The following is a 12,098-nucleotide window of genomic DNA, read 5'->3' as shown; positions in this document are numbered from 1 at the left end:
ATAGTGTTAAAACATTAAGGTAAATACAGTGTACATAGATAATGATTATATGTAGTTAAATATACGCGCTTTGAAAAATTATAGTAAGTGCGAATAGGCATTATCACTTTTAAATCGCTTTATCATGATTAATGGTATGGATGTACAAAGAGAAATATATAAATAATAATAATAATATATATATATATATATATATATATATATTATAAACTGTCTATTTGTTTGGTACCTTTTCACAACTAATCGGATTTCAATGAAATTTTACATGAAGATTGTATATTGACGTATGTTATCTTGTTAAATATGTAAATTGATGAAATAAATATAAATAAATATATTTATATTCATATAGAATTTGTAATTAAATTCCTTATAGATTTCAATTCTACACATTTCATTTCATTTCAGAACAAAAGGTATAGCTTGGACCAATCCAAAAATGTATCTAATTTGAATAATGTGTTCCCAATTCATCGCAGATTGGTAACTTATTAATGGATTTGGGTCATCAAATTTTGATATTGTATTTCAGTTATCAATTAACGTACTTTAGTGAAATTAAATAATCGACAGGATATTGAAATACTGTAAATGTATTGTTAGCGATATGGCAACGCATAAATAATACAAACGACACAATATTAAATTTAATATAATATATAATATAATTTAATTTAAATACTGTTCAATATTTTAGCGATCAAATAGTAGATCATAATTATCTCATTTATAGAAAGTATTGGAGGAAGCTAAGGACTTTAATTTCATAACTTTAATTGCGTTATTTAATTACTATTATAATTGTTTTTTACGCGTCCTATGATATACTACTATGAATAAAATTTATAGAAATAAATCCAATATATGAATTATGAATGACAATTAAAAGTCAATGTCCTTACATTGCATTATTTTTTATTATTTTTTTTATGTGTATAGGAAATGACAATATTATAAGAAAGAGTACTCTGAATCTGTTACTTTTTGAAATTTGATATGAAGATAAAATGTTTTGCGAAGTTTATGAAGATAACGTGTTTTAGTTTTGGAGGTTGGTGATTTTATATAGACTAAATGGCGAGTTAAGTCCATAATTATATAATGACTTAATAATCAACTTATAGAGCTACTATAAAACATTGAAATAATACAGTATATTATATTATAACAAAATGGTTGATTATAATGTACATGAAGGGTAGATATTACACCATTCATGTTTATAGTCCCAGATACCACTTCTGATCAGGTTAACGTCAGATTGATTATTATTCCAATTATATACAAAAAAAGTATTTAATGATACATAATAAGCTTATTTTCCAACGTTCATTATTGATGGTAATGACACTGATTTAATAAAGATCGAGTTATTATTTTCCTATATGGAAGCTCAATTGAGTAAGGTGATGAATGACGTATACCATAAATAGATGTGTCTGTACACGGAATTTCGTCATACCTACAACAAACAAGTTTCTTTGTCAATCAATCCACATCCATATATATTCTTGACATTTGTATATACCTCGCCACGTAATAATTCTTATAAACACAGAGTATGATCGACACTCGAAGTAAAAGGGTGTATCTTATTTCGCAATCATCTGCCTGTTAGATCTATCAATCAAAATTTCGTAATTATTTTAAACTAAACTAGAGATTAGAAAAACCGTAACTGTTAATGTATACTAATAATGATTCTGTTAATGAAAAAATCAATTGAGGTAGATCAACTGGGGTGAAATAAAGCAATGAAATCAGAGGCCATCTTAATCGTCCGGAATGGCAACGCATGAGGTACCAGGGGCGCCACATGACAAAGTGATGTCTATGATGCTCTTCATGTATAAAGCCGATTATTTAAAAGTATTTTTTTTTTCTTTTATTAAACATTCATTGCAATAATTAATAAATATCTTTCATATCTTATTCGATCGGTGCCTATTAAATTAAATAATTAATTTAAGTATTAATCAAATTAAGTAATTGTTACTGACGAACGTATGTAGTATCTATTTCAGTTAAATTTCTGATGAACTGAACCCAAAACCAAACTGAAATAATTATTTATAAATATTATATATCTCTACGCACTTATCTATTTTTATAGACCTTGATCGAGGTCAAGTTGATGAGAAATTTATCCGTAGTAGGTACTACATCTAGCTTAAGTTTAGTATATCCAAGTATTGTGGCAATACATTCTCATTATGTGCCCGGATAGGATGGTGTACCTCTCGCTCGTAAATATACCTACAGCTTCGGTTGAAGAGAAATTGTCTGTAGAGCAACCATATAGGGCTTATTTTATTCATTGCTATGAGCAAACACTATATATTTTTAAAATAGATAGATTCATTGCTATGAGCGAGCACAATATATATTTTAAAATAGGTAATTTCAGCCTAGAGTAAAGTAATACATTTTGTTGATTGTTATATATTTTTCAACTAAATGCCCAAAGAATCGTAGGTAAGAAGATTTGTTCTTCGATGTTACTCGAAGTCTTTATATATATATATTTGGGATAGCAATATAAATAAGGCAACCAAATCTATAAAGAAAGGCGCTGACGAACATGTTAACAGAAATCTACATGAAGGCACTATGTGAATACATTTAGTACCTACATGAATTTTGAAGAATTCATTTTGCTTTCTTAAGAAACCTTCCTTATACATATAACCTTATAAGTAGTTATTAGTAAGTTAAAACAATTCGTCAACAAGAATAGAGTCTGCATATATTTAACATAGTATTACAAACGCCGTGTAATAACAATAGTTTAAAACATAGGCAATAATATACTTTATTCAATAAGCAACATTTAATTAGTTTATGTGGTGGTTTTTCACATGTAATTATAAATATTGCTGATTTTTACTGAAGTCCAGGCAGACGCCGTACTTCGTGGTTGAAAAACCTCAGGCAATGGTTTAAGATGAGCACCAGGACACTTTTTAGGAGCGCCGTGGATAAAATAAAGATGGCCATAATGATTGTTAACCTCCGATAGGAGATGGCCTACAGAAGAACAATTTTAAATTTGTATAATATCCAGTTTCCTATTACATTTTGTACAATTGTATATATATATTAATAAGGTGAGTATTGGCACAATTTTTAAATAAGTAGGGTGTTGATAATTAGTGCCATATGAAATCTATTCTAGGTCTTCTATATCAGAAGTAACAATATCTAAGATTAGTTGTAGCAGCAAGAAGTAGCCGCAGCCAGCATTGTAAACTGTATTTCGCTTCTAGGGTGTGAAATTATAGAATAAGGCATGATATATATATATATAGGCATCTTAAATATGATATCTGTGGTACTGTTCATTAATATAGGACACAGTTGCCGTTTACCATCACTTGGGCCATCAGCATGTTTGCCATTACACTAACATAAATATATAGGTATATAATGACATGAAAATGACCCCCGATATGTGGATTTATCAGATTAATTCAACGGACCAGAATGTTTCGTTGCGAATTAATTGGTTGGATGTTCGTATATCGTTGTACAAGGGAGATGGGTGGTTCGCGGTGAGGGCACATCCTACCCCCGTACGACTGACGTCACGCATAGGGGACCAGCATTGGATTTAACTTTACGAAACAAGAAAGAATTGCTATTTTATCGCATCTTTTCATAATTACATTATAATATGTATAGGAGATTATTTTGTAATATATTATTCATAGGTAGTTTCATATTAATATTATACACGTAAAAGTGAAAGTGTGCATGTTTATTGTCTTTTGACGACTAATCAGCTGAACGTATCTTAATAAGATGAACATAGATTGTATCACGACGTATATAGGCTATTTTTTATCAGACAATGTCGCGTGTAAACGCCAGTATTAAAATAAAATACAAATAAACGAAGTAGTTACCTAGATAAATACCTAAGATTATGAATATGAACGATTTCTACTACATAATCATAAAGAATGAGGATAATAAAACGGAAAATCGACTGTCAAAGTCTCGAAAATAAGGGCTATTCTTTTGCAGAATGACAAATCACCCTTTTTCCAATAAAACGGGGTGAATATCCCATAAACTATGAAAAACATGGTTACCTACATCTATACTTATATTAACAATCTGAAAGCGTGTCTGTTTGTATGCTTCTTACGTTATTACGGCTGAACGGATCTTTAATAAAAGTCTTTCGTTTATCCATCTAAGTGAACACAATTGTTCCAGATGAATAGAGCAACCTTTGATCACGTTTCATCTGCCCTTTCATATTACAGTTAGCTACCTTTCAATGAGATAAATATTAGTGTGTAGGTACAAGTTAACTGAAGACAATACTGTTTATCGGGAGATTGTTAGTAATGTGGTCATCCCATTGCTGGCCTCGTATCATATCAGATTAACCTTCACAGGGAACCCTGTGAAGGTTAGGTTTTAAATTTAGATATTGTGGTTAACTCCTGGTTGATTCCCCAGGATGTGCTATCATATTATACTGATGCCTAATTATTTTTATTGATTCTAACAACGAACCATAAATTAGATATAAAAAAAATGTTTAGAGATAGAACAGTGTAGTATAATTGTAAAATTGGTCAGAACTTAATCAAATTAGATATGGACTACATGAGCAACACTAGTTAAAATAAGATTCATCAAAATAAGTTCAGCAAGAAAAAGTACTGTCACATTAAAAAATCATTTGAAATCAGAACATCCATTATTGAAGTTGATAGAAAAGCGTATATTAGGTTTCCGACCCTGTTAAGTTTTAAAAAGATTGTAATCACCTAATGGTAAGTCTTTAGTATTAAATAATTTATTATAAATAGTTTCCACAAAAGCTTATTACATATATGTGTAAATAAAGAGACCTCTGTACATTAGTACACGAAATAATGCAAACTGACTAGAAAAAATGTCTTATTATTTCATTTTTTTATTTTCATTTATCTTCGCGTATTTTATATAACTACTATATAAATTGTGGAATTATGTAGTCTTGTTACAATACGGGAGCCGGGTATACCTACAGTACGTACCTAAGTTAAAGGATACAGAGTCCAAAGTAAGCAAGAACTTTTGAATTAAAATTCTGTATCAATACGACAATATGAATTCATAAATTTATATTACAAAGTTCAGTAAAATGAGTACGCAATTAATATTAATAGAATAATTAAAATGTATTATTGTAATTTAATATGAACTCTATCTCGTTCTCTAACAATTTGTTGGTTTAATTATAGACTAATTAGAGTCTGTCCTTGTAACTTGAGTTAAGTTAACGGAGTACAGTAGCGTTATTTTATACAAAATTACCTGTTAACCGGGACTTCATCTACACAAAATTTCGATATTTTTTTAAGATAAATTGCGGATGATATTTTATCCTAAAAACTATCTTTGTTCATATACATTTCTAAAAAATATAAGTAATGTTAGTATTAATTCAGTCTGCGTATGATTAACTTCTCTTATGTTATGTATTGATTGTGTATATGTACTGGAACTACTACTTATTAAGATATGAAAACACGAACGTTTGGGAAAGTTTCCACTGAAAGAGAGAAAGCATTGGTGCACGTTATGATTATTTTTAGGTGGATGATATAACATATACATACTCGTATATGTTATATATTACTTTATTTAAGACAGTACATTTAGGAACAGCTTGACCAATTTGATTTTTTATATTCGTAATTACCATTACCGGTTACATACCAGGTCAGAAATTTGAATGGTAGTTTTATACAATGGCATTCCAATCCGTCCAGCCATATAAATGTGATTTAGTACAAACTTTGCACAAAGTTTTCTAGTAGGATTATTAGTAAATAATCCTTCTAGAAAACTTTGTGGTAAGTGTAGTAACACTTCTGTAATTTAGGGACCTTGAAATAAAACAGTGATAGATACTTATTGTAAAAGAGAAACATTGCTCCTGTCTTTACATAGTTAAACGTGAGCTTGTTTTGAATCATGATCGTCTCATGATCTTATGGAGAATAGACAATAGTTATTCCGGTTTAACTTTATGTAAACGTGCCAACCTACTAAAAATGTAGCGAAAGATGACTTTTATTTTTTGAGATTGAGATATCTACGTATTTTATTTTCTAAAATTCTTTAGAACTAATTAAGAAGTATGGGCTATCTAGTTTTAAAATATAACAATACTGTGACTTTTATTACAAGTCAATATTATTTATATAAATTTATATAAATTATGAATAAATACAACATATTAAACTTTAATAGTTAAAATAAATTAGTAAAACTTATTAAGCTTACTTACCTAAGTAAATGAGTATATGTATATTTATTTCTTCTACATATGAGTTGTCGATTGCGGTAACTATAGGTAATATAGGGACTAGCTGTTTTACTGCAATATCCAGACTTGGCGTAAATGACAAAATTGTGGAAATAAAAAGAGGTTCGCCTGGAAAACGTGCCGAAACGTGGGTAGAAACAAACGATGTGCAGGGGTGGGTCATTCAGCTTGGTGGGCGAACACCTCCCAACCACAATGACTATGGGGACACCACCACAGCCACCGACTCCCTACTTCCTCTAAAACCCTTTCATACATAATTGGAAAATTAACGTGCGTTGATTAACTAAACTACCTAATCTTTGATTAAGTGAAACCTAACATGACGTAAAATAATGTGTTGTATATTAGTTATTTAATAACTATACAAGAATTTAAACATCGCACATGTATTTAGTATATATACCTATCTATATATACCATAGAAGGTATATACCTATATACTAAACAATACTGTATCTCTACTGAAGTGAAGATGAATACGCCACACTCCTAAGGTAAACTACAATCGTTGGGCAAGACGAGTGGAAGCATTACGCTAACATCCGCCGACCTAAGAGGTAGACGGAAGAATGACGTTCGACATCACGTTGGCTTAAAATGAATGTAGGTGGCAAGAGCTAAACAGGAATCAAAAATGGAAAGGAAATATATGTCCGAAGATGGATAAATTAAGAGTTCCTATTAGAGACAGCTTTGTACATTTGTTATTATTATTATGAATAATTTTATTTATATGTATAGATAGATAATTATAATATTAAGAGAACGATAGTGGACATATCTACTTATAAGGTAAGTAAATTTGGGAACTGAATCGATTTGAGAAATACTTTCATTCTTTATATTCATCTATTACATTATGTTAAAAGGTACTTACAAAACTTAGAAAGTCATAAGTACCCAGGAGAAGACGAAGCTCACTTACTTTTGCTTATAATGTTCCATCAAAGTGTGCAGAAATGCGTGAAACATTATTCCTAATGTCTCATACACAAGAGCTGTCGCGCCCTACATCTATTGAGATGAAAATGTACGATGGTCCGCCGACTCAGATGGGACCATTTCTCTTTATAGCTGTACTGTCCCTTGGATAAAGTGGCCTGGAGAATGTTATTCAACGTAAAGGACTTGTATATTTATTATAACGTTAGTGTTATATATACATACAATAGCAACATTAAAACAATATAACAGCTAATAAATATATCACATACTTTACTATATGGTCATCTACTATAGTCTAAATAAGAGTCTTTACAGTAATATTAAACTCCTAGTCGCTTAAAACACTACGAAGCGACATATTAGAGAATTAATTTGTGAGAAATAATGAATTCGCATAATTGGCATTTTGAGCATTCTATCACGAATCGATTGAACTAAATGAAAAAGGACCAAAGCTTAATAATAAACACCGAATATTGATCGATATTTAATGAAAAATAGTTTACTAACTACTACCTAAACTATTTAATAATAAAATGCGTTTATAACCAAAAGATTGTTATCCATGATCAAAGTTTGGTTTTTCGTAGAGTAACTTAACTAATTTAGTTAAGCATTTTTCCAGTGTATGTGCAATTAATATAATTATTGTGATTTGATATTTTTTGCTTATATATTATATATGGATATTTGTAATAAAATTTTAGGTAACATTTCAGATTGTAAGATTAATGTTGGTACGTAAAATTGTATTACAAACGTTGTTGTCGCCAGACATTAACCGAATCTAAACGATTTCCCGAAGAGTGGTTTGCAAGAAAGGTAACGAAGAGACTAACTGCTTAGTATTCCATGGATTCACATGGTGTAGCAGGAAAACTCCGAGCATTTCCCTGGATGACCCGAGTGTAAGTTTAAGGGACCGTCGTACGTACGTCAACACTTACCTTCACAATATCGCTGCCCAGCCAAATCTGGTAGGAGCCTGCTGGTACAGCTTTAAATATATTTTCTAGTATAGAACTGTAAGATCTTTTAGAAGATTGTAGAGAGGTTATGTTGGTATTCCTCTCGCTCTCTCTTCAATGGCATATAAATGAACCAGGTAGCCATTTTTAGTTAATTCGTTTATTAGCCCGTAATATTTATTTATTTTTGCTAGATGGTCTTTACGTATGTTCCCCATGGTACAAGGAGCTTTATCAGTACTATACCTTGGAATCTGGCGTGGATGATACAGTAGAGTCCTATTTGTACATAATATACTTATTACTTGATATGATATCCATGGTGTTTATATCTAATCAAACGGACGCTGAACCACATACCCATCAACTTTACTATTAGTACCTTAGATATGAATATTATTTTATACTGAATTCAGTTTTACTGAATAAGTACGTATACCTGCTTATCTATAAACTTACGACGTTAATTCTACGCAGTTGGTTCCTACGCATTTATTCCCTGTCAGGTACATTTCGTAGCACGCACAGTTTTCCTTTGTACTAAGTACAAAATATTGTTATTGTTCTTTTGTAGATAGTTACATCTAGTTTATAAGTACATTGTTTGATAGGATTTTATATAACGTAGTATAATAGTATGTACGTACATATTTATTAAAGTCAGCTTCTTTTAGTGAAACATAATCTGACTACACCTGGAATAGTAGAATCTAGGTACCTTTCTTAGAGTTAAAGGAAGAATTAAATAAGTTCTAGAGATTACTACATACAGCACAAAAAGTCACAAAATCTAGAATCTTGTTAGGTATTACAAGAGTTATTGTACCTAGTATGATTATAAATAACTATAAAATTATATAGTATTTTTAAATATTGAAATATTAACTACACCTATATAAGATATTACGTCTAAGCACCAATGCAGTGATTTCAATAGCTTCTTTTACGAACGATCTCTTGAAAATAAGAATTTCTGACTTGAAATTTAATAAAATGGGCAGTAGGTATATATAGGTACAAAATGTAGTCAGATTCGCTCCTTTTCGTGATTATTGTTAATAAAAGGATATATACCTACTGGGAGTTTATAGCCTAAACGCGTGAATGTGAATAGTTCTATTGTTGTTTTCAGAACAAATAAGTAGGTCGACGTAATAAGATGCTTCCCTTAGACAAGTAACGTTTTCAATACATATTAAATATCAAAGGTTACCTACGTGGATACCACAGATACCTACTTGCTTATTACGATATACTAGTATATTGGAATTCGCTTTGTAGTGCCGGTACTAAAGCCTTCATTTGTTTGCCTATAAATCAATGTATACATGCCACTATAATCAAAAGCAATATAAAAATAGCTGTAGGAAACGCACTGGATCACTACCTAAATCTCCTCATGTGTAACAAAGTCAGCTGGTCTCTAAACTAATTCAGATCCAATTATATGGGAAAGCGCCGTTTCGTACCTTTTCGTGCTTTCAATATTTTCTTTTTAAATAAGGATAATGGAATCATCGTTTGGTGAACTCGCCTTTGTTAACTACATATATAAATATATACATATATATCTATGCTAACGTAATCAGTGCAGATTGATAAGATGAATATGACGTCAGTTCAGTCAGCCCTTCGTGGCGAAATCACCAGGAATTAACCACAGTTGTTTTTAATTGCAGATCTCATGGAGGTCGCTCTAAATGGTAGGTATGTATATCCGTGTCTATTATGTATTGTTGATCACGGGTGAAGTTTATTTGATTTCTAGTTAAATAAGGCGTACTTTATAATATTCACATTCCATAAAAATACTTTATGCAGGGTACCTGCATAGTAGATACACATAATAATGTATTTGTAATATTTGGTTAATGTAATTCTGCCGACATGTTTGACCGTTTTCATATTTATATAGATAATGTAGATAGCCACCTACATAACCGAGATTCCTATTACGTGTGTGTAAACAATATCATTCGTTTACTACAAACAAAGCCATTATGATGCAATATGTATCTAGTACAAGATTACAATTGCGAAGTAGAAAGTATTATAATGAAATTTATCTACCGAATAATGTCTGTGATTAGTAGTGATTACCTATATACCTACGTATACACAAATTCAGTAACTAGATGTAAGTGTGATAAAGTCTAATTTCCGAGAGTTAATATTAATTCCGTAAGTAGCTATAAGAAGAGGGGAGAATAAGTATTTAAAAATGTAACGGTAAATTTTATCCATGTCTGGCAATCTACTCTTCATATTTCCCCAAATTTTATTTAAGTAGGTCGTGACATAGTGAAGTGTCAACTGCCCATTTAAAAAACTGAAGATCACAACATCTGCTTATACATTATTAATCGTGAGTGAATATTGAATAAAAAAAATGAAAGAACACGTCGAAAACGCAGTGACCGGAAGTATTCTGAGATAATAACAAACAATTGTAGATCGAGACCGCGGCGCGGCGTAGCATCAGAAAATTCAATAACAATGACGTCGCCAAACGAGCTTGAATACTCGTAAACAGAGAGCATTTCCTTTATCTTATCTCCAAGACGGCATTAAAGAGAATTTAGTGGGAATTGCGTATAGATTTGGAGGAAATAAACACTTTATTTCTTTAATGGACCAAAATAATTCACTTGGATCTATTAAAATTATTTTTTTTTGTAATTTGAGATTTACTTTTGCACATCTGTACCTAGATGTATTAGTTTACTACGTGTGTACTATTCTGATTATTCTAAAGCTCAAATAATTCTCGGTTCTTTTTGAACGGTTTTTAAATACCTATTTAAATGTTATTATATTTTTTCTAACAAAATCTTTTTATCATGTAAACACATAAATATAGGTACGTCGAAAAACTTGCATAAGTCCTGTCTATCCGCGAAAGGTAAATAAAAATCTAATAATAGGTCAGGAAAAATCAGAACGCATGGCACGTTAAACAGTTTTAATGGAATGTTGAATTTAGGATTAAAGAAACAAATCTACCCTGGGGTGCACGTTACATTATGGATTTAAATACCATGACCATTATCTAATGTTTACAAACATTTCCTCGTATGAAATAAAATTATTAGATTACATGCATATCGGAACAGGACTACTTACATTATTGCGGAAATAGGTGTATAATAGTTCCAAATAGGTTGATTTGAAGCACAGCCGGGCGCCGGGCGCCACCCTCGCACACTAACCGACGGCGGAGCGCTCCACGCCGGCAGAGGGCGCCACCGCTCTCGACGAACAACCTCCTCTCCACAACCATCGATCCACCCTCCGCTTCGCCTCCCTCTGCAGCTGAATAAGCTCTTGTTCACATGACGTTAGTGCCCATACTCTAATATTTGAATGACGTGTTTTGAAGGGTCGTCTCTAGCGGCAATCTCGTGCTGACGTAGAGTTCGTAATGGTGATTGCTGGGCATTAGATATATCTTCTATATTATGATACATCCGTATCATAATAATAAACGTGGGATAAAGAATTTGTTTGAATTAGTTCTTAATGTCCTTCAACTACCTAAAATGTATGGAATAAAACACGAAAGCTATCAATATCAGGTAGATACTACCTACCGATTGATACCTAACTATAATTGCATAAAACAGTACATTTTTTCTTTCTGTTATGTCTTTATTATACTTTCACCACAGACTCGATAATATTGCTTACTTTAACGTACTTTTTTTCATACCTAGGGATTTTTTATTGCTTTTTAGTTCAAGAAAGGAGTTTTTTCTCGCTTACTGGAAAAAATAATTGATTATATAAATTTTTTATTATTATAATTGATTATAAAAATTATAGTTGCTCACTATCATTTCGCCTGTAAT

At 31.2% G+C, this 12,098-nt stretch overlaps 1 protein-coding gene across 1 annotated transcript in view; it reads right to left on the bottom strand.

Moving 5' to 3' along the window:
- Positions 1 to 11,678, bottom strand: part of LOC131853581 (ubiquitin-conjugating enzyme E2Q-like protein 1) — a 31,680-nt gene extending 20,002 nt beyond the window's left edge. The window contains exon 1 of the mRNA XM_059204511.1: positions 11,374 to 11,678. The gene's annotated coding sequence lies outside the window, so the exon portion shown is untranslated. The remainder of the gene's footprint in view (positions 1 to 11,373) is intronic.
- Between the last annotated feature and the right edge of the window lie 420 nt (positions 11,679 to 12,098).

This window comes from Achroia grisella, unplaced genomic scaffold, assembly GCF_030625045.1.
Source record: "Achroia grisella isolate CSIRO2021 unplaced genomic scaffold, CSIRO_AGI_Agris_v1 utg903, whole genome shotgun sequence".
NCBI classification, from domain to species: Eukaryota; Metazoa; Arthropoda; class Insecta; order Lepidoptera; family Pyralidae; genus Achroia; species Achroia grisella.
Note: the sequence above shows the minus strand (reverse complement) of the source record. Positions and strands in the feature narration are given on the sequence as shown.